Consider the following 23,020-nt stretch of genomic DNA (forward strand, 5'->3'; position numbering starts at 1 on the left):
AATACTCACTATAGCCTTTTAAAGTAAAATAGTGATTTAGCCTGCCTTCCTCCTGTCGCATTTCTTGCTTACACCATTTCTTTGGTCCTTAGCATATGTTACATTGCATTATCAGTGACCATTGGATGTATAGATCCTACTTTCATATGTGTTATCAGTTCGAGTCTGGAGCCTGGGGCATAGATGTCTTTGTGTCTTTTCAGTCTAATGGGATGCCTTCTCCACAGCCAGGTGTACCATGAATGTTGACTGATGAGAGTCTTCTCCTTGATCATCTGTGATTGGGCTTTTTCCATTGCATGAAATCACGTCACTCTTTGAGGGAAAACAAATTAAAGTGGAGCTGTTGAATATCCTTGGCTATCTAGTTGTTGCTCTATATCCTGAAGACCATTTCTCAGTTGGGTGCAAGAGATTTGGTGGTGTGCCATAATGCTTTAAGTTGGGGTCATAAACTGGAGAATGATACAACTGTTTAGCAAAGACTGTGGTCATAAACTCTGTTGTCCTCCTGTCTTCCCAAGGTGGCCTGATTAATCGAGAAGTGCAAGGGGATGATGGGAGGTTTTTCAGCTATTCAGAACTGTTAGAAGATTTCTCAGATTCACTTTTGTCCCTCAGCTCTCCACATCCGCTTGTTCCTGACCAGTGATATTGTAAGGGGCAAGGAGGAGGCCTTATCAAGTATGAATGAATTGTTTCTGATAATTTATTCAGATATTCACAACTGATTATGCAAACTGATACAAACCACATTCTTCCCACCTTCAAAAAAAGTTCACAAGCAGAACTGTGTATCATTTTTTTTTTTTTTAGTGAGGCAATTGGGGTTAAGTGACTTGCCCAGGGTCACACAGCTAGTAAGTGTTAAGTGTCTGAGGCTGGATTTGAACTCAGGTACTCCTGACTCCAGGGCCAGTGCTCTATCCACTGCACCACCTAGCTGCCCAACTGTGTATCATTTTAAGTCAGTAAGAATACACTCCTGAGGAATTTCTACCTGCCATTTCTGAACATTATAGGATCCTTCATAGAGTGTCTCAGTGGCCTGGAACCATGCTAGATGCTTCAGTATGCTTGTGTTCTCCCAATGTGGAAGAAGATTTTTGAATAGAAAAAGCAGACCACTTACAATATAGTTTTATTGTTAAAATTTTAAACCAAAGACAACTCCTTTGAGTAAACCTTATATTTGACTTCAAATGCAACTATACATTTAATTTCTATCCAGGACTCTAGAAATATAAGCTTACCATATGTACTTTCCCATTAGGACTGCACCTCTGCTTCATTTAGCTTCCTTACTCAAGGGAGAACTGAGTTCAAAATATTTTCTTGAATAGTGCTTAGACTAATGATTCCTGGTTTATTATTGTCAAAAGCCTTTTTGGGGAGAGTAGGTTAAAAATAGAGAATTTCCATTGGCATTTGACCAAATTTCACTAACTCCCTTTAACTTTTTTAAATTTAAGTTTGATTTCTCTCATTTCCTATAAATCAATTGTATAAAGATTTAATAAATTGTATGATACATTAATACCAACTCACTTGCCATTGAGAAGGTAGCTAACAGGATACATTGGAGCAATGTTATAGTGATTCTGTTTATCTTTGCTAATATAAATTGCTATAAGGATAAGGACCAGTGGGGTTAGAAAGGTATCATCTGTCCCTGCCATCTGCACGAGTGAATTCCTCCTCTGATCATTTGCATGACTGAGGTAACTAACTAGTGTTTCTTCATATTTCTTGTCCCTTGGTCATCTTCTTTCCTCCGTAAATAAATACATGCCATTTCCCCATCTCTTGTTTCTGCCTCTTCTATATATCTGATTTTGGTTCATCACAAAAGGAAACTTGACTTGGAAGGGTAACCTGGGGTAGTGGCTCCTTTTGTGCAGTCCACAATTGGCTGTCTGGCCTCCTTCAACCAGGTCCTTCAAAAGCTGGGGGAATGTACTGGTCTTTTTTCTGGAACCAGAACAATGGGAATTGTCATCCTTATAACAGTGTTAACCAAGTTCAGTGCTTCTTTGTTTTCTTTTATGTCGTCAAGAATATTCCTAATGAGTTGAAATCTGAATTCTGTAACCTTAAAAGCAGATGATTAGAAAGCCACATCACCAACCTGCCACTTGTGTCCCTGGTTTGTTTGTGGAGCCATAGGGATTAGATACAAAGTACACCCAAAGGATGAAATTTTTAACCATCACAGCTATCTTACGGCCTGAATGTTTTGAAGATAAAATTTGGAAGAAGTAAATGGTTATCCATTACATATGTGAAACCTGGTATATAGTAGTATCTATCAGTAGAATAAAAACATAAAATAGCTTTTGAAAATTCCAAGTATTCTGGCTTTGGTTTCTCTTCCTTGCTTTCCTTGGGGTTCATGTACATTTCTTTGAAAATCATGGCTCAAGCCCCTATCAGTTTAATATCAACATTTAACATTAGAACTGTGATATTTAAAATTGGATATACGAGCATTAAACTCCCCCTTTTAACCTTTTCCATATATCATATATAGTGGTCTCCCAGACCACTAAGAAAAAGAAGCCTCAGCTTAAATCTGTGAGGGATTAGTTTTTATTGCTTGGGAGTTAATTAGACAACAAAAGGTGATACCAATTAGGGAAATAGGGAAGTAGAAATACAAATGAATAATCTTAGATCTAAGCTTAGTCTATTTTCCTTTATAAAACTCACCGAATCCCAAACTGCCCACCAGGCCGAGAACCAGCACACCCAAAGCCAAACACAAACCACGTGTGCTGCCATGGCTAAGTTGAAAAGCCAGAGAGAGTGAACTTCTGTTCCTCCCTCAGTTTTAAGCTGGCGTCCTGGAAGTTCGTCACGGTCTCCTCCCCAAAAGGGAGGTCCTTCAAAAGCAGCTTCAGTAGCATGCACTCAACTCTCAAATGATTCAGCTAAAACTTCCATTTTTTTACAACAGACCATAATAAATGCTTGTTAGAGTGTATTGGACCATATAGGATTCATCAATTCACTAGCAAAAGCATTTAATCAGGATATAAAAACAAGATAAATAGCAAGTGAGAATCAAATGGTAGAATTATTCTTAGTTCCCATATTCTAATGGACAACTCTCTTATAGGTCCTAGGGGATGATAATTTAAGTCTCCCACCTTCCCTTCTTCACCTTCCTTCCCCTCCCAATTGGGAGAGGAACATAGCTGATTCACCCCAGTGGTTACCAGGGGGCACCATAGTGCATAGAAAGCTGAACCTGGAGTCAGGAAGACCTGAATTAAATCTGGTCTCAAACACTTACGCTAGCTGGGTGACCCTGGGAAAATTACTTAACTTCTGCCTGCCTCAGTTTCCTCAACTGTAAAAACAAGACGATAACAGTACCTAACTCCAGGGTTGTTGTGAAGATAAAATGAGATAATATTTGTCCCATGCTTAACACAGTGCTGAGCTCATAGTAGGTACTCTGTAAATGCTTATTCTCTCCCTTGTTTCCTTGTCTCTTTTGCCTCAAGGAGTTCTGTGGACATTTCTCCATATCCATATCGAAGTCATTTCTTAGCTTGGCTCCTTATCCAAGGGGTCCATTGTGACTCTTAGGTTCAGGGAAGCCATAGCAGTACCGTTCCATGTGTTCTCTCCACTCTGTTGCTTCCATTCTGTTTGATTCAATCCCTCATCTAGGTACAAGACCCCATGAAAGTCTGATATGCTGGAACATTCTATAGTGTCACTCTCTGGAGCTGCCCTGGAATTCTCTCATTAAGAGCAAAAGCTGGGGGCGGCTAGATAGCACAGTGGATAAAGCACCAGCCCTGGATTCAGGAGTACCTGAGTTCAAATCTGGCCTCGGACACTTGACACTTACTAGCTGTGTGACCCTGGGCAAGTCACTTAACCCCCATTGCCCCACAAAAAAAAAAAAAGAGCAAAAGCTATTCCTGCTCTATCTCCTAGGGTCAGAGCCTTTGGATGGAGATGCTTTGGGAAGGGAGATTTTGTGTTCTGGAAAGATATAAACATAGTCTGGATCTTTTAAAATGTTATTCTACAGTTGTTTCGGACTAAGAGAAATAGTGCTGTATTTTTTGTGTTCCTAGCTTGTTAGAACTGAAAGTGATCCAGATTCCTCATTTGGACATGAAGAAACTAACCCCAGTGCTTGGCACATAGCAGGCCCTTGAATGTTTGTTGATTTCAGAAGATGGGATGATTTGCATAAGGTTGGATAGAGCTCAAATTGGATTCCAGGTCATCCAAATCTGAGGTGGGCAGGGCGAGCAGATTTGTAGGTATTTGATGCATTTGCAACCTGTCATTATTTTCAGATTGAAGAGAGGTCAACATGAGTCCTAATTTAATTGTTAGTCCTTGTCACCAAGTGCCTATAACAGCCACTGGCTCTAAATGAGAAGTTGTCAGAGCTTGGAAAGACCTTTCTTGGTCGTAACATACATTCTGGCAAGAAATACTTGAATCATGAAAGGATGTGAAATGTTTGAAAACTCTTTCCACTCAATTTCCCCACTGAGTACGGAGCAGGGCTTCCCCACACTCAGGACTCCAGCCACTTAGTTAAGGCCGGAGCCTCTGTTGACATGTCCACAAAGCTCAAACATTTGAAGAAGTTCGTGCTGGGAAATTTGATTTGGCCTCCTGGTTGGCCTAGCTGTGCCCCCAGCCCAGTGTGGGCAGACAGACGAGCCACTTCACAAACCCCAAGCTTCCTTTTCTCGGCTGTCACACGAGGGGCCACAGTAAGATGAACTCCGAGCACCCGGCCAGCTCTGCCATCCATCGTGGGTTCTGCCATCCTGACGTCCCTGTTCTATGACTCTTCATTGAGCTGGGGCCAATGCAACATTGCCTGTCAGGGGTTTATGGGATAACATAAAGTTTCATGGGATATCTATGCCCTGCCTTGCTCAGCTTTGCTATTAATTTACGCCATTTCTACATGGGCACAAAGGATCACGTAGGAAGGAAAAACCAGAAACTCTAAGTATTTGTTTAATTCTAGTAAATGATGGTGGTGGTGGGTGCCTTTTCTTAAATGGTCTTCAAATGGTTAAACTTGATGAAATACTAATGAAGAATTACAGAGTTATTTGTTTGACTTTGCCACTCGGGGCACTTGGCAAATGAGACGATTCATCTCACTGTGCAGCTAGTCTCATTTCTTAAAGAAAATTAATTAATGCAGTTTGTCTTCCCCCCATATCTCTGATTATAGTCCCTTTGTTATCCCTTCACTTCCTGACTTGACTTTTCTTCCCTAGAAGAATCTGCTTTTCATGCTTCCTTATTCCATCCACCCTGATAAGTAAAAGCCATTTTCCTTAGTAGTTGCATGTGTTTGTCATTTTCATTCACTTTAGACAAGACAAAGGCATTTGTCTGGTAACCCCTCTGAAGATTCCCAGCTAAGGAATTTAATAGACACCAATCCCTCTTTTCCAGTATTTAATCAGTTTTCTCTTATAATATTTTCTCTCTCTCTCTCTCTCTCTCTCTCTCTCTCTCTCTCTCTCTCTCTCTCTCTCTCCCCTCTTCCTCCCTCCCTCCCTCTCTCTCCTCTTCCTCCCTCCCTCCCTCTCTCTCTCTCTCTTCCTTTCCTTTTCCTCCCTTCTCTCTTTCCTCCTTTTGGCAATAGGACTTAGTATTGTATGCACTTTATTTTTACATGATCACATTTTCACACAATAACTCATTATTTTAATTTACTATCATTTTGCCATTAATACTTTTACATTTTAGTTATAATATATCTACCATCATGATGCCACATTTGTAGTGATTCCAAAGGACAGAGACTTGTTTTTGGTAATTTTAACAATTATGACCAGAAACAAAATTTCTATTCAGGGAATGAATAGCTGTATGGTACTTTCTTTGAAAATTCTTTTTCCTATTTTCACAGTGTGAAAATTTCAGTTTAAAGACCCAGGAACTAAGTATTTTTTTTTCTTCTCTCTCTCTCTCTCTCTCTCTCTCTCTCTCTCTCTCTCTCTCTCTCTCTCTCTCTCTCTCTCTCTCTCCCCACCATGTGTGCTATTTTTTGTGAAAAGGGGAAGAATTCTAGAAAGACAGCTATTTCTTAAATCCCCACCCCCAAACTAAAAGGGAATTTTCTCTGCACAGCATCAGTTTGAGAAAAATGGAAATGTTATCAATCATATACTGTGCTATCTTTGTATGAGGAAATTTAAATTGCACTGGATGGAGCATGGAGAATTGACATGAGTATGTATAAAAATCTACCAAATGGGAAAGGATATGGGGAAGAAAGGCTAGCAATGGAGATAATAAAGATTACTCAGAATTTCATTGTTAAAACCAAAAGCATGTACATACATGAATATATGTATATATTCTTCCATTAAAGACAAACAAAGCTAACAGAACAAACTTACTCTAGGTTATTCTTTTGTTCAGGGACTTTCATAAGCTATGAAGTTCTATTTGACTTCCATCTATCATTTTTATAGACTTCATGTATACTTATAGTCTAATTTGTATTTATTTGTATTCATGATTTATTACTCCTACTAGATCGTAATCTTCTTGAAGGCAGGAGCCATAACTTATCGTCTTTATCTGCTCCCCCACGTGGCAGGACTTCCATGATTTAATCTGCATGGTTGCTTCCTCTAACAGTAACCCTTGATTAGTAGATGTTTTGAATTGCTGTGGACCACAAAAAAAAAAAAATACCTGCTGACCAACTTAGCTGAGTCTGTGGGTATCCTATGCACAAGAACAATCCGGTGTTCTGATCCAGATATGGGTCCAAGGCTCCCTCTGGCTCCTTGGCTCTGTCCTCAGCCAGTGGCAGCTCCAGATCTCAAGTGCCTTTGCAGGGTAGATGTGCCCGATCCTAGGCTTTGCAGGCTCAGAGTCAGCCCTGGTCGGGCCATAGCGGAGGGCTCCTGTGTGGGTCTTGGAGCCACCATTGAGGAAACACTTTGAGTTCATGACCCATGAGGATTGCTCCAAGGGACGGGATATTTGTTCTGGAGAAGGGAAGGCTTCAGGGGTGATGGTTGCAGTTTCCAAGCATTCTAAGGCTGCCATGTGGGAGAGCCTGAGATGGGCTTTGGCCACCCTCACTGGGCAACATGTGGGAAGCTTGTAGTTGTCCAGTCATTTCCAGTGATTACATTTTTCAAACCAGAAATTGAAGCACATGTTCTAACAAAGAATATTCCTTTTAAAAATCCTTTACATATATATATATATATATATTTTTTTTTTCTCTTTTGGAATCAGGACTGTGGAAAATCTGTGATATAGGGACATGGAGCTAAGTTTGACATTCTAAAGCACTCAAGTCCTTGTGCAAAATATTTGGGCTGTCAGGACAGTGTAATGGAAAGAGCCTGGCTCTGGAGTCAGAGGACGTGGGTTCAAATCCTACCACTGGCACTTACCACCTATGTGAGCCTCAGGTAAATCACAGCTTATCTTGGCATCAGTTCTCTCATCTGTCAAAGGAGGGGGGTGGATTAAATAGGCTCTGAGATCCCTTCTAGCTCTGGGTCTGTGTCCTGAGAAGCATCCCCCAGGACAAAGTGTTGCTGATCAATTATTGCTCATTTGAGGTATTTATTATGAATAAAACATCAACCCATTTCCCCTTCTCACAAATTTCAAGGTAAAGTAGTACATATGACATTATTTTTTGCATGTGTAGCCAAACGTTTCAAGAATTGTCACGCTTCTTCAGGGCCCAGTTAAATTTCATACTGAATCATATACTTGATGGGGAGTCATAAACCCAGTTTCTCTCTCTGATGATCCCACGTGAAGTTTATGCCATTCTCTCATTGCACAGAGATCCTCTTGGCATTGCCTTGGAAGGCCCCAGGAAACACAAGGATGTAGGAGGTTCCTGGTTCTGAGAAGGTCACAGGCCTAACCTCTAAGTGCTTTTGGGGATCTTGCTTGGAAATTCACAAAAACCTCAATATTCATATGGAAGCTTGCTTAGTTTGGATTGGTGAATATAGGAAATGCTTTCCTACCTAGTGTATATGGAGATAAGAAGTTGAAACAATAATAGTTTTTGTTTTTCTCTGTCATAAAAGGTTCTGTATTTTGGGGATCGAGACTAGACTTGTGTTTTTTTGTTTTTGTTTTTGTTTTGCAGGGCAGTGAGGGTTAAATGACTTGCCCAGGGTCACACAACTAGTAAGTGTCAAGTGTCTGAGGCCGAATTTGAACTCAGGTCCTCCTGAATCCAGGGCTGGTGCTCTATGCATTGTGCCACCTAGCTGCCCCTAGACTCATGATTTCATTGATAGTGGTGGATGGGCTCTGTGTCTTCACCTTCTTTGGAGCTGATCCCCACAGAGCACTGCTTAGCTTTCAGAGGGGCCCTGTAGCCAGGACAAGTCAGAGGAGGAACCTGAGCCCAGGTCTTGCTGTCTCTGAAGCCAGTTTTTTGTAACACACCCTGGCTGCCTGTAGTAGAAAGGACAACTCCTCCTTCTTGGCGATGTCAGGCCCTTTGACCATTGTTTCACTGATTTCACAGGTGCTACTCAGACTTTCCTTTTACATTATAATGTTTGGCACGTGGAGAATTGATGAGATGTTTACTACAGGCTATGTATACTGTAATGTCTAAATAGTTTTGATTCTGGAAAGAAAATGGAGCAGGAGAGTGGTGCTGCCTTAGGCAATCAAATCCTAATGCTAGTTTAAGTTCAGTGATGGTTGCTGCTTGGAGGCAATTGCTTCCTCACCTTATCTGTGCCTGCCCTTTGCTACTCTTCTTGGGAATTTATCCTATTCTAATATACTACCTTTCTTTCTCCATTGTTACCCCTACTAGCTGGCTGGTCCCTGGAAAGGAAGCACTGTGCTTCAGTGATCTTGTGTCCTAGTCCTTAGCAGAGCTGGTCCTCCGAGGCTGTGCGGGGGTGCAATGAACCTTGGATGCCGGATCAGAAGGCTTGGGATTGAGAACCCCTGTGTTCAGACTCCAGCTCTTCCACTTACCACCTCTGTGTCTTGGCAGGTTCCTCTGGGGCCTCTGTTTCCTCCTCTGTAAAATTAGACTGAAGCAGATAATGTCTAAGGTCTCTTCCAACTCACAATTATTCTGTGAAGGGCTGAGGGCCTAAGCCTGCAGTCACGGCTTGAGGGCATGCAGTCCTCACCTTCAAGGAGCTCAGAGTCAAATGTTGGGCACGACGTATCAGTAGCTCTTTTGCCTTTTTTGGATCCATGGCACAGGGGAGTGCTTAACAAGTGCTCAGTGCCTGACTGGTTTGCTTATCAGCTGTCTTCAGCCATGGGAGTCCAAGACCAAAACAAAGCTTCAATTGCACAATCTCATCACCAGGCCCAATAATCCCAGCGAAAGCTGGGCAGCTAATGGCCTATATTCACACAGCCCATGAAAACACATCAAAAGAAGCCGAAAAGGAGTATGTGCCAGGGGAAGGCACTGGGATCACGGCACAGAAATCCGCCTTGTCGCCTGGGGAAGTGATGAAGAGAAAAGAGAAGGCTGGGTTCTCCCTTTGCGGGGGAGGATGCATCTAGCAGAAGGAGGGGCCAGGCTGTAGGGGTGGGGGAGATATGGGAGGTGTGACTTCCAGTGCCACCTTGCCGGCAGGGGATCTCCTCATTCCTAATTTACAGATAAGGAAAGTGAGGCAGCCAGAGACCAAGTGATTTGCACAGGGTAAATGTAAGGTGGGCATCATCACAGCAGCTTCCATAGCCAGGTCTGAACGCAGATCTTCCTGATCCTGGGCCAGCATTCTCAGTGGGTGCCATGTCACTGTTTCACAGAGAGTCAGCGAAGTAGAGTATAAGGTCAGAAATAAAAAGAAGACATTCTTTCCTAGAATCATTCACTATGTATTCAGGAGAGGTAGCAATGACTCAGTATGGGTGGGAGCATCCTACAAGTCTACATTGTAATTATCCATAGAGATAAAGCTCATCAAGGACCCCTCAGGCCCAGAAAGTGATACTTGAACCCTGATATCAAGGTTGACAAAATTATTGATAATATATCATGATAAGGCAAGTGACATAATTAAATGCTTCTTAAATTTTATTTTATTTCTTAGGCAAATTATTATTTTTCTGTTGGTAAAGATCTCCATGTGAGTTTCTTTTCTGTTTTTTTTCCCTTGTTGGAAAGCACCTCTTTTCAAATTGGGCCCTGGTCATACAGAACCTCCTTTGTGGACCAGTCTTTCATTCTTCCAGATATTTAAGAGAAAACAAAGGAAAAACAGATGAAATACATATTATTGCTTAAAAGGTAGAAAATTAACATGAATCTCTTAACCTTGAACCTATTGTTATTGAAAATAAATAAAATTATTTTGAATCATTTTGAATCCATGCTCCATTCAAATAAGAACTCAAACTTGCACATTTCGGTGGATGAAGATTCCATGCCACAGTACACGTGGCCAAGCTCAGGCAGAGGCAAAGGGGAGGAGTTATTCCTGTCTGATGATGGTTTGGGTTTCAGATTCAGTGGCAGGATGGACTGCTGGGCACGAAAGGCCAAGGAAGAGGGATTTCCTCTAGATCCTGTTTGGAAAATTTCTAGTCTTGGTTGACTTAGGCTTGCATGCAAAGTATACAGAAGCAGACCTCTACCTGGAGGCATGGCCATACAGAGATTCTGTTACTCCAGTGTTGATTTATACATACCCCTCTGACATGCTTTAGCAGCACAGATGATGAACTCTAGTCTTGTGTGTATACTCAGCTGCTCCCATGCAAGGGTGGGATAGGCTTGCAAACCTTTTGTCCGTCTCTGGTCCAGAGCAAACTGCAGGCCACCTTTCTGGGAAGGAGGGAGGCCGGTAGGCCATGTAGTCCCTAGGATGCTGTAACCTCTTCTTCACCCAGGCTATTTTTCATCCTGCCATTCTTTTCTGTGGCTGCTATTGCACCACCCACCAAACCAGACTACCAGGCTGGTTATACCTTCTTCTTCGTCGTCGTCTTCTCCTCCTCCCCCTCCCCCTCCCCCCTCCTCCTCCCCCTCCCCCCTCCTCCTCCCCCCCCCTCCCCCTCCCCCTTCTCCTCCTCCTCCCCCCCCCTCCTCCCCATCCTCCTCCCTCTTCTCCCTTCTTCTGGCAATGAGGGTTAAGTGACTTGCCCAGGGTCACACAGCTAGTAAGTGTCAAGTGTCTGAGGTCATATTTGAACTCAGGTCCTCCTGAATCCAGGGCCGGTGCTTTATCCACTGCGCCCCATTGCTGCCCCCATCCCTTCTTCTTTTTCAATCTCTTGCTGTGAGAAAGAACAGTAATACAACCAATACTACCATCCCCTTTGAAAAGGTACCAATTGATTGCCATTTTGTTGCTATTCAAGGTCTTTGCTGCTTCCCAGACCATAGACTCCGTTCCCTTTCTACTGCTCGCTCCCCTCTATGTGTTGTCTCATCCATTAGAGTGTAAGCTATTTGAGGTTGGGGACTGTCACTTTTTGTATTTGTAAGTGGTTGGTGCAGTCTTTGGCACAGAATAGACATGAAATAATTGCTTTGGGCAGCTAGGTGGCGCAGTGGGTAGAATACTGGCCCTGGAGTCAGGAAGACCTGAGTTCAAATCTGAACTCAGACACTTATTAGCTGTGTGATGCTGGACAAGTCATTATCTTGTTTGCCTCAGTTTCCTCATTTTTAAAATGATCTAGAGAAGGAAATGGCAAACCCCTCCAGGATCTCTGCCAAGAAAACCCCCAAAAGGGGTCACAAAGAGTCTGACATGCCTGAAAAATGACTAAAGAACAACAAAATAAATGATTTTTATGCACTCATTTATTGTACTAAATGTCTTGAGGAAGCCAGGTCCTTTGGCCTTGCCCCTAAGACATATGATATACCTAGGGACCCATTAGTGGCTCTTCAGAGACTTCAAATAACATTATTTAGACTTTGGTGCTAGTTCTTTATCTGAACTGTTCAGGGTCAGCAAAGCACATTGGCTTTTTCAAGGGATAGTGTTATTTTCATCTTATAGCACCCTGACATTCCACGACATTATGTTTGATGGTTAACTCCCAGCTGTAGCCATATCAAATGTAGAAGGCGCGTTGCTCCAGGAAGCTCTGTGGCAATCAGTAGAGCTCCCCAGATGGGTTTTATTTTGGGTTATGATAACAAAGAGAAAGATCCCTTATCTAAGGTTACCAGTCTGGAATTCTCACTGATCCAGAGGGAAGCTGTCAAGGTATCACTGTTGAGGGTAAAAGAAATGACAGTACTCAGAAGGACAAGATTTCATTGATTGTTGAGAGGCGCTCATAGACATTCAGTTCTGTCAGATGTATTCACTGTATCTCTGTACCTTAGAGAGCTTGCATTGTCCATCAGTCAGTTGGTCAGTATCTACCCAGTGACATCTGAGGTGTAAAGCGCAGACTTTTGGAGATTCTAGACTGCAGGACTACAGACCTCCCCTCAAGGAGCTTGAACCTTAATTGATGATGAGAGGCTTGAAAAATTGATTAACAAGATAGTAAAAGCTAAGAGGCAGATGAATATTCACCAGAGAAGTTTCTGAGTTTATTGAGGGTGCCCGGAGATAAAAATAGAAAAGGGAGATGGTGTCTCCCCTCAAGCAGCTTACATTGGGTTAGGGGAGACCACAGTGTGCAAGGTTTTAGCCTTGTGTTGTTGGAAAGGCCCAGGGATTCTTAAGATGGAAAGGAGAATGCCTCTTTCAGGTCATTCCCATTGATAAAAACACTTTGTGGTACTGAGGACTATGGCGGTAGGAACTTACTTTTCTGGATTTTCAGCAGGTGGAGCTGCAGCACCCACAGAGAGAGGTGCACGGTCACATCTTCACAGTGTTGCCCCCTGTGGGCAATGGCAATGGGGCCCGGAAGCAGTGTGGCTCTGCCCGAAGTTTTGGGTTCTGATCAGAGTCCATCGTGGTATTGAGGGTAGGTGGCAGTTTGGCTTGCCTGGCACATACTGTCTCTCATTTCTAGCTCAGGGTGCATTGCTGCTTCTGCTGGCACAGCTTGCCTGCTTGTCTGTGGAAGTTTTGTGGTAGATAGGCGTGGGGGGCAGGGAATTTGTCCTAAATATTCCTATTTATGTGACTGATGGGGCATTGTCCCTTATCTACACAGTAGGTATCTACATGTGTGTTGGATTGGAAATATCCAACAGGCAGTTTAAGATGTCAGAGTAGAATCTGAGCGAAGGGCTTGGGAGACAGAGATTTGGGAGTTGACCACAGAGAGATAAGAACTGAAACCACAAGACTGAGGGAGTGAAAAAAAAAGCAGTGAGCCAGGTTCTGAATCTTGGGTGCTGGAGGGAATCTTGGAAGAGTAAAGACAGGACACAGAGGAGATGGAAATGAGATGAGATCAGGCCCCAGCTCTACTATAGGAAGCTTTCCTCTGCTGCTTTTAGGCCACAGTGATCTCTGTATTTAGAACCACTTTTCCCTGAGGGCACAGTCTTAGAACCTTAGTACCCTTAGGCATTTATTTGAGCCCTTTCATTTTATAGTGGGAAAACAGAAATGTCAAGAAGTTTAGTGATTGCTCCAAGGTCTTCTAGCAAGCTGGTGATGGCAGAGCTAGCTCTAGAACCCAGGTTTCACGTGTCCCAGACCAGGGATCTTTTTCTTTTCTTTTTCATTAAAAAAATTATAAACATGTATATTCAATCAAAATGATTTCTACATTAGCCACATTCTAAATGATATTTATCTCATTCTGAACTCTGAGTCCTTCACCTCCCTGGCAGGAGGCAGGTAGTAGTAAGTTTCATCATTAGACCCCCAGAATCCTGGTTGGTCATCACTCTGATCAGAGTTCAGCTCAGTAGCTTGCATCCCATTTATGTACCATCACTTGTTCATCTATTCTCCAGTTGATGGACACCCCCTCAGATTTCCCTCCTTTGCTACCTCAAAGAGCTAGAAATATTTCTGTGCATCCTTGGAGTTTATTTTCCTTAATACTAATTTCTCCTTTAATCTTCTCTCTCTCTAAATCCTCCTCCCTTCTTTCCCTTCTTGGTTTATTCCTCTTTCCATTCTTTTCTTAAGATCATCAAGACATAATAAAACTACTCCCAGCCTTGTCTAATTATCCAAGACTTCCTCTGTGACCCTAGATGGTAATAGGATTCAGAAAGGAGGCATGCATCATCTCCCCATATTTGAATATATGTAAATTATCATTGTTTATTCATGCTTATCTTTTTGTTTCTCTTCATTCCTGTGTTTGAATTTCAAAATCTTTCTGCAGCTCTTGTCTTTTCTTTGGGAATGTTTGGAAGTCCTTTCTTTCATTAAAGGTCTACCCCACCCCACCTCTTCCCCAGCATCATGCTTACTCTCCCTGGGTAAGTTATTTTTGGCTATAAGCCCATATTCTTTGCTTTCTGAAATATTGTATTTCAAGTTCTTTGCTCCTTTATGGTTATGGCTTCAAAATTGTATGTAATCCTGCGGTAGCTCTTCAGTACCTGAATTCTTTATTTCTGGCTGCTTGCAGTATTTTTTCTTTGACCTGGAAACTTGGTTTTGAATATGTTATTCTCTGGGAGTTTTCATATAATAATCATAATCATAATGATATATAGCTAACATTTCTATAGCACTAACTATGTGTCATGCACTGTGCTAAGTACTTTACAATTATTACCTCATTTAATCCTCACAACAACCTTTGGAGGTAGGTGCTATTATTATTCCCATTTTACAAATGAGGAAACTAAAGCAGACAGGTAAAGTGACTTGCCCACAGTCACACAGCTAAGAAGTATCTGAGGCTGGATTTGAACTCAGGTCATTGTGATTCCAGTCCCAGTGCCCTATCCACTACACCACCTAAGTAACCAGTGGATTTTTTCAATTTTTGCTTTGTTCTCTGCTTTGGAGAGACCTAGGCAGTTTTCTTTTAAAGTTTCTTGAAATAGGATATCTAGGCTCTCATTTCAGTGATGGTATTCAGATAGTATTGGTATTTATGGTATTAATTCTTGAATTTTTTTCTCTTCTGCTTTTCAGGTCAATTTTTGCTATGAGATACCTTATGTTTCCTTTTCTTTTTTTCAGACTTTTGAGTTTGTTTTAATATTTCTTGATGTCTTATGGCCTCATTGGCTTCTTTTTGGCCCATTCTAATTTTCAGGGAGTTTTTTATTTGGACAAGGTATTGGACCTTTTGTGTCATGCTGTTAATTTACTTTCCAATTCTTTCTTCTATAGATAGCCCTCACTTCTTATTCATTTTTACTTTTCAAGCACTCTCATTTTATTTATAAAAACTTTTAAAACTTTTGCTTTATCTCTTCTGGATATCCTAGTTGAATTTTTGTCCAGGTTGTGTTTTTCTCATAGTCTTTTCTTCTGGGTTCATGTCTCAAATGTCCCAGTCACCATACTAGTTCTATAAGGTGGTCCTCTTTGTTTACTTATTTTCTCATCCTTCTAGACTCCTTCCTGATTTTGTATTTGATGTTAGGAAGACTCTGTTTCACTTCTAGAGGGAAGGCCTGGGCTGGTCCTATGGCTGCCTTCTTGGGGTGTTGAATGTTGTGTTATTCTAGGATCTCAGGGACAGATTGGGGATGTGTTAGCTTTCTGTGCTCCCACAGTGATCTGATCTAGGACAAAATCAGCCTGCTTCCCCTCTGGTCTAAGCTCTGTGAGTTCCTGACCTGAATTTGGGTGTGAGCAACAGTAGCCTGCTAGTGGACACTGTCTCTAACAGCCATCTGGAAAGTTCCTTTGGTTCAGTATCAGATGTAGGCTCCCCTTTGGTCTGAGATTCCTGCCCTCCTTATTCCTCTGCAGATTAGGCTATACTTGGCAATGGGATCTCACTCTGAGTCTGCTACTTGCTTCTGAGCTCACCTTCCTCCTTTCTCAGTGAACTGCCCAGGACCTTCCTGCCCTGGGACACCACCCCAATGTGCAGGCCAGGTCTGGAGCTGGACATCTGTGAGTTTGCTCCTGTCATTGTCACAGTGTTAACATTGGTATGTGTCTAGCCCCTTCTCCTGCCCTGATACACAGAAGGGAGTGCTCTGTATGTTGCATGCTTTGGACCTGACTTTGTCACCAGATCACCCTTTCTGTCTCCTTATGCCAAACTGGGCTGGAGAAATGACTCACTCTGACTTTTTCTGAGTTTCTCCATCAGGAATTGGTCTGGTACATTTTCTAGCTCTGTTTGTCTTCTGGATGTTTGTTTTGGGGAGCTGGGCAGCACCTCCACCATCTGGTACTGCCCCCTGTTGCTCTTTGCACTTAGACAGAGATGCTTCCTTATTGATTTGTAGCACATTAATAGTATAAGCCACCAATGCAATGGTACAGAAGAGTTCCAGGGAACTCATGATGGAAGAGGATCTCCAAATCCAAGAAAAAAAAAAAGAAAGAAAGAACTGTGGAGTATAGATGCTGATTGAACCATATTATTTCTTTTGTTTTGGGTGCTGTTGTTTTTTTTTTCTATTTTGAGGTTTTGCATCACTGCTCTGATTCTTTCTCTTGTAACAGGATTAATGCAGAAATAGGATTAATGTTATTATGTGTATATATATATGTATATGTATATGTATAGAGATATATAGATATAATCTATATCAGATTACGTGCTGTCTAGGGGAGGGGGGAAGGAGGGGAGGGAGGGAGAAAAATCTGAAATTGTAAAGCATGTATAAACAAAAGTTGAGAACTATCTTTACATGTAACAGAAAAAATAAAATACCTCATACATTAAAAAAATAGTATAAGCCACTTGGAATTTTAATTTCTACTTTAAATCCTATTTCACTGAATAGATTATAAGTACTTTGAGAACTGAAACTGCTTAAACTCTATAATCCAAGTACCTTGAAAATAATAAGTACTCAGTAAGTGTTTGTTGATGCTAATTTTAAAACTGTGGTCAAGGATTTTAAAACATGGAGGTCCAGGAAAGAAAGCAAGAGTTTGGATAAATTAAAGATGTTGTCTTAAGGAGAAGATTTTCAACAATCGCATCATCTGCAATACTCACTCCCATCAGGGTTGAGGAGCAGGTGGAGAGAAGGTGGCCTTAGATCAGGTATGCAGCATTTCTTTAACATTCTCACCACCAAGAAAGAGTTGCCTCTCCTTCCTCATACACACGGCTGTCTCTCCTTGCCTATGAGGGAGTGGGTGTTGTACATTAATCAATAACCACTGATTAGGCACCTACTGTGTGCAGGGCATTGTATTAAATGAAAAAAAATTCTTATCCTCAAGAAGTTTATCTTCTATAGGGAACTCAGGAATGATTAGTTCCTACTGTCCATTAGCAATCTCATCTTAGCTTTATCAAATCAGATGAAGTTAATATTTTAGTTGCTTACAATTTGGATACGTTGGCTAAAGAAACAAACCTACCCAGATCTGTAAAGAAAAAGTTGGTCTTGAATTCCAGCAGCCTCCTCCCCTTTTTTGATACAATCTTATTTTTTCTCCAAATACCAGATATCCTCATGTTCTGTTTCCCCATCATTACCCATCAAACACTGTCCTCAGGTCCTTCATTCATACTAAGGTATAAATGACTTTTATCTAATTTTTTCTTTATTTTATTTTTAATTCATAAATTAAAACAAGCATTTTCATAATGTAGTAGAATAAAAAGATTATTGCATGTGAAATTGCAAATTTATGTGCGACTTGTGATTTCTTTTATATAATAGTTCTTCCCTCTCCCAAAGATGGCTGCCATTAGACACAAATATGTGTGTATATGTATGTATATGTATATGTATGTGTATGAGTATGTGTGTGTATATGTATATATATATATATATATATATATATGTAAAATCATTCTACATATACTTTTTTCTATCAGTTTTTTGTCAGGATGCAAATAGCATTGTCTTTTATAGGTCCTTTGTAATTAATTTGGGTATTTATAATAGTCAAAATGACTTAGATGCTCAAAGTTGTTCTTAAAACAGTATTGCTGTTATTGTATACAATGTTCTCTTGGTTATGTTAATTCACTTTTTGTTATTTTGTTATTATTGACTTGTAAGTTTCAAACAGTATTCCTCCAAGGAGTATTTATTTATGTTTTCAAAGATATCATGGCTTTCAGAGATATAGAATTGAATTTCCAGGATCACTGGACTTTGGTGTGCTCATTAGTGGGCAGAAGAACACCGGGTCCACCCATTCCTCCTTACAACCACACCTACACCTGAAATAGTATTGTTTATTTCATGAACTCTGAGTGAGAGGAGTTGTGAACTGTCAGACCTTGCAGAGCAGTCAAGGAAAGGAAGAACTAGAAAGAAAGATCGTGGAATTTTGGTGCTGGAGCCATTGTAGTTTCTCGAGTTTTAGTAGAATTGATGAAAATGGGAGCCAGATTTTTGATTCAAAGGAATAAATGGAGGGCATAGAAATTGAGGTAGCAGGTATTTGTTCAATAATGTTTGCAGTAAAAGGAGGGAGAAAAGTAGAATTATAACTCAAGAGGAGGGCAGAATCAAATGAAGGGTTTTTAAATGATTGCTTGTTTTTAAATTATAGGGGAGACCAATGCCCATTTGAAAGTAAAGTGCATGGGGAGAGATTAAAGATGTTTGAGCTAGTATAATTTTGAGAGAACATGGTGAGAAGAGAGCTCACGCCAAGGCTTAACTTTGGAAGGAAGGTAGAATTCCTTTGGAGGAAGAATAATAAGAGAGGTTTGGAGATCAGAAGGGTAGAGGAGGGATAGTGTAGGCTGGATATTGGCGATCTCCTTAAGATAGAAGATATAGTAATCTGCTAATGCTGGAGACTGAGGGCTTGAGAAGAGTGGAGATTGGAATAGCACGAGAATCAACGACAACAGCAAAATGGATAAAATTGGCTTGCCAGCAGCAGTAAGGACCATAATGAAATTAACTTGAATTAACAGTGAGCCAATTTTCCAAGGGGTAGCTAAATGGCATAATGAATAGAGTGCCAGCCCTGGTACTGGGAGGAACTGAGTTCAAATCTGGCCTCAGACACTTACTGGCTGTGTGACCATGGGCAAGTCACTTCACCCTGTTGACCTCAGTTTCCTTATCTGTAAAATGATTTGGAGAAGGAATGGCAAATAATTTCACTATCTTTGCAAAGAAAACCCCAAATGAGGTCAGGAAGAGACTAACCCCCCCCCCATGATTAAACAACAAAAGTTTTCAAGATTCTATAACTTTGTTTTGTAGCATTTGTAGTGTGGGAGTAAAAGGGGATAAAGGAGATGGTGGCCAGAGAAGTGGGGGTGACCCAGGAGTGGGTCCCCCAGCAGGTCAGAGGACCAAGAACTGACTTGGCTGTTAGCCATTGCCTTGATGACCTGAACATGGACTCTGAACGTGGTGTACAAATGCACCATATACATGATTGTTTGTTTTAGCACGTTGATTATTTCCTTTTCCTTTGAGATTAACAATAAAGTGTTAGTAGCAGGTGTTGTCAATTAAAAAAAGGTTCTGCAGGGCCAGTAAGAGAAGTAAAAGAAGAGAGAGAAAGCACTACTTAATGACTGGATGGAACATTGACCCCATGTGGTATGTGGTTCAGTGGGGAGGCAGGCATAAAATACCTCCAAGTAATGCCTCCAAACCAGGTGTACTCTCGGAGGGCCATTAGCTGGTGGATACAGATGGAGTCAGGGCCAAGGGCATGTGCAGCACTTGTTAAATTTAGAAATGCCAAGTCTTTGGGTCTTTCCCTCCCATGGGATTGACTGTCTGCTGATGTGACAGAGCTCATTTTCCCATTCTTCCTTACTTGAACCTCTATTGCTGATATTTCTCCACAGCTGAAATCTTTCCAGCTTGGGGGTGGATGGGAAGCATTCCTAGCAAAGCTGCTGTCTAATTGCTTAGAGGGATCACTTTTGAATGACATGCTAGCTCATCCTAGGGGAATGAACATGGAAGTTCCTAGCCTACAAAGCAGCAGAAGAGAGCCAAGAAATTAAACCAGATTTCTCCATAAGATTTTAATCCAATCAATTAGTCCTATGTAGCTAGGAGAGTCTGCTCTGCATCAAAGTAGAGGTAATTTTAATGGTACAATTACCATTTATTTACTTGGTTTAATTCCAGAATGCTATTGTTCTTCATGATGATTGCCTGTCTCATGCAAACTTCCTTTATTTTTCTGATCAGAATCTAGATGAGCTGGAGTTATCATTTTCAACCCAATATCCAGAAACATTATGTTTTTCATTATGAATAATAATGTTTTATTTTGTATACATTCTCCAAAGTTCTACTTTCTGTCCCCTATATTCCATCTCTGATTCCCAACCCTCTGCATTTAATTATTCGTTAATACTATTCGTTAAGACTTTTGCACTGATGGGAAAACATCCAAGCAAGAAGCCTATGGTGGCTATTAAATGGAAAGTGTGACTCTAATTCTATGGAAGTCGAATAATGAACAACCAAGACTCTTTGTGGTTATGTCACCTGTCACCTGAGTGACAGGAACGACAGTTAAAAAGGAACATTTCACTATTTTAAAAGTAATGAGTAGCTTTCCTAGTTAGGTTACTTTTGCACATAGAATATTTTGTATTGTTTTGATCTGAATACAGGACACTCTTTTCCCCAGTGTGTCTTATATTAAACCGTAGTATGATCTGTAATGGTGGCCCAAGTACCAGAGATATAGTTTAACCCTGAAGGGTCTCATCCTCAGAAGCAGAAGCAGTTGGTGCGGCAGCAGTTTCTCTGCTGGTGTACCTGAATTCTGGAGGAAGCTTGGCACTATTGCTATTGCTGTTGCTGCTGCTGCTGCTGCTGATGAGGGAAGATGGGAGGATAAATCTCTCTCATTTGCATACTCAGGAGGACCAGCAGAACTGCAAAGCCTGCCCACTCTCCTCTCTTCTGTGTTCCTAAAGCTGGACAGGACAAGAGAGGAAGGTGATGGAAGGGGATCCCAGGATCCCCAACGAGGTTGGCAGTTTTCCTTGGCTTCAGGCTCTACTTTCTGCCTCTAGATAGACGAACCCTTGGAGAGAGGAGTGTGATGAGTAAAGCATTTGTTAAATGCCTACTATGTGCCACTAGGCCCTGGGGATACAGATAGAAAAGTCAGACAGTCCCTGCCCTCCAGGAACTCTCATTCTAATGGGGGAGGGGGAGAGGCAGCACATCTGGAAGGAAGGCTACAGCTGCAAGTCAGATGGAAAGTCCCATGGGCCTTAAGGGCCAGCAGCAAAGCAAATGGTGGCACCTCTTCTTTAATGTCATTTCTCCTATAAAATCAAATCACTTTCTGATTGATTGAACCACCGGGAAGGGACAAGGACTTTGGTGGCAAAATCTTTCTGCTGTGGGCCTTCAGACCAGCTGTGGCTGTAGCACCTACAGGAGCAGGCCCAGGCCCAGGCAGCATCTCCTCAAGGTTTGCTTCCACAGGATAATGCCTAAAAGCAAGGGGCTGGAAGCATTACTGTTCCCAAGGAGGGTCCTGGCCTGCCTCCATCATGTTCTGAGATGTGATAGTAGGTGGTAGTGGGTGTTTGACTTGCTTGGCACAGGCTCCCTCCTGTCTGACCCTCAGGGGGTCTTGGTTCTTCGCCAAGGGTGGTTTGGGTAGCTGGTGGCAGAACTGCTTTCCAGATGATAGCTGTGAGGCCTGTTGCTTATAGCTACAGATGTGTTTATGAGGAGCTCGGTGTTAGGAAGTGTAAAAGAAAGTCATGTGTCCAATAGATGACAAGGTTTCGATTCCAACACCCCCACAGAAGAGTGGGGTTTTCAAGTGTTATTCCTGACAGGGGGGCTGCCCACTGGGTACCATCTCTGGTAGGGAGGTGGGCAAGTAAGAGAGATTGGACCATGCTCATGTCTTCCATACGACTTCTGTTTGTCAGCCACTCACTTTCCTACCTTCCTATGGTTTGTCGTCATGTCAGACATTTTCTTGTGACAGAAATCCAGTCATTTGCTTTTAGAAAAAAATATACTTCTAAGAAATAGGTTCTTTTTATATGGTAGATTTATATATAATTCTGAAACTCCAGCTGTTCTCCATCCTCCCCTGCCTGCTGGCTCCCTTGCTCCCAACTTCCCAAGTGTCCTCACAGAGATACTGCCCCCCTTTTGCATACTCTGTCTTGCAACTTCAGACATCTTCTGTGGCCATGGCCCATGTCTGGAATTATCTCTCTCTTTACTTCCATCTTTTAGCTTTCCTGAAGTCTCAGCTCAATCTCACCTTCTACAGGGAGCTTTTCTGGAGCCCCCTTAATTCAAGTGCCTTCTCTTTGTTAATTATCTTTGGTTTATCCTCTGGTTAGCTTGTTTATACATAGTTGTTTTCATGTTGTCTCTCCCATTAGATTGTGAGTTTCTTGAGGGTAGGACCTGCCTTTTGCCTTTTCCTCATATCCTCAGTGCTTAGCACAGGGCCTGGCACATAGTGGGTCCTTAATGACTGTTGACTGCCTGCCTGGTCAGGCGGTTAACATATAATCACAGCCTAGACCTAAGAGAAGTGTTTGGAAATGACCAAGAGAGATTTAGGCTGGTGTCAAGAAAACCTTCCTCACAAAGAGAGGTGTCTAGAAGAGCCCTGGGCTTCTTCACAAGGGATCTCAAATAATTTCTCATTGAGTGTGACACACAGGAGGCTCCTGTTAAGTCCAAGTTGGACCAGAGGGACTTTGAGTCCACTTTCAGCTCAGATATTCTGTGGTAATACAAGTGACTGGTTCTTGTTTTTAAATCCCTTCCTCCTTCATTAGTACAAATCAGCCTAGAGAGGAAAAGATACCCAGAGAGAGCCCACATACACTGTGGTCCAGGGACTCTGGCCTCCTCACTGTTCCTTGCATAATACATTCCATCTTTTCACTCTCAGAGTTTTCATTGGCTAGCTGCCATGCATGGAATATTCTCTTTGTCATTGTCACTTCATGGATCCCTTCCCATCCCAGCTAAAATCCCACATTCCAGATCCCCTTTAATGCTAGTGGTGTCCCTCTAAGACTACTCCAATTTATCCTGCACGTGTCT

The 23,020-nt window shown here is 41.8% G+C and overlaps 1 protein-coding gene across 1 annotated transcript in view; it reads left to right on the forward strand.

Annotated features, from left to right (window-relative positions):
• TTC28 (tetratricopeptide repeat domain 28) overlaps positions 1-23,020 on the forward strand; it is a 668,012-nt gene that overhangs the window by 145,708 nt on the left and 499,284 nt on the right. The gene's annotated exons all lie outside the window — the stretch shown is intronic.

The sequence above is a fragment of the Dromiciops gliroides genome, chromosome 1, assembly GCF_019393635.1.
Source record: "Dromiciops gliroides isolate mDroGli1 chromosome 1, mDroGli1.pri, whole genome shotgun sequence".
Classification (NCBI taxonomy): Eukaryota; Metazoa; Chordata; class Mammalia; order Microbiotheria; family Microbiotheriidae; genus Dromiciops; species Dromiciops gliroides.